This window comes from Gekko japonicus, unplaced genomic scaffold (genome assembly GCF_001447785.1).
Source record: "Gekko japonicus isolate JY-2015 unplaced genomic scaffold, Gekko_japonicus_V1.1 scaffold738, whole genome shotgun sequence".
Lineage (NCBI taxonomy): Eukaryota > Metazoa > Chordata > Lepidosauria > Squamata > Gekkonidae > Gekko > Gekko japonicus.
The window spans coordinates 651,384-652,608 of NW_015173145.1; positions in this window are offsets into that span (position 1 = coordinate 651,384).

Below are 1,225 nucleotides of genomic sequence, written 5' to 3' on the forward strand. Positions count from 1 at the left end.
TCCTCCTCTCTTCAACGTGAAGGGACCCAGGGGAGACTGAAACCCCTGCCCTCCTTTCCCGCAGACGAGGCTGTTGGAGGGATGCCGCCCTTCAGCACCAGGGACAGGAGCCCGGACAGGAAGGGGCTGGAAGGGAGCCTGGGAGGAGGAGGAGGAGGAGGCGCAGACCAACGCTCCCTCTAAGCTGTGGAGTCTTGTGAGCAAACATTCTACTTTGTGAGCTCCTGGCATGAAAGCTGTGAGCGAGCGATTTGGCTCCTGCATCAATTCGTTTGCTCTGGAGCCCTCCTTCCTGAGCGAAGGCAGAAACGTGTGAGCCGGAGGCTAAAAAACGGTGAGCTAGCTCACACTCACTCAGCTTAGAGGGAACTCTGACGTCCCAGCTCAAGAGAAAAGTGGGGTGGATCGGGGCAAGGGGCGGAGGGGAGACTTGAACTGCTTGGACATCAACAGCTCGATCCTCAAAATAATTCCCGGGGGGGTAAGCTCCATTGGTGGGAAGGTAACAGCGTTCCGTGCGCCTTGGTGTTTAGTCATGTCGGCCACATGGCCACGGGAACGTCTTCGGACAGCACTGGCTCTTCGGCTTGGAAACGGAGATGAACCCCAGAGTCGGACTCGACTGGCTTTTGAGCAAGGGGAACCTTCACCTTTACTTTAAGCTCCATTGAAGGGACCTGAGCGGGGTGCCGCGTAGACGTGCCAAGCGTCTCACCTGGACGGCCCCCTCCGCCCTCCCCCCTCCAGGAAAGCAGCAGCAGCAGCTCTGCAGGCGACTTCGGGAGGGAGCGAGGGGGCCCTTCAACCCTCTCCTCCCCGATCGAGCGCCCCCCTCCTCCAGAACCTCTTCCCCGCAGCAGCCAGGAGCGCGGCCCGAAGGGGGCACCCCGAAAAGCGCAGGGACTGCCCAGGGGTGGGGTGGGGTGGGGACCAATGTTCCCTCTAAGCGGTGGAGTCTTGTGAACAAAAATTCTACTTTGTGAGTTCCTGGCATTAAAGTTGTGAGCTCATGATTTGGCTCCTGCATCAATTAGTTTGCTCTGGAGCCCCCTCCTTCCTGAGCGAAGACAAAGATGTGTGAGCCGGAGGCTAAAAAACTGTGAGCTGGCTCACGCTCACTCAGCTTAGAGGGAACACTGGCTGGGGACCCCCGAGCCCTTCCTGCCATTCACACGCGCAGGGGATGCACTCAAAGGAAGGGCAGGATTGCCCGAGCAGGAACGGC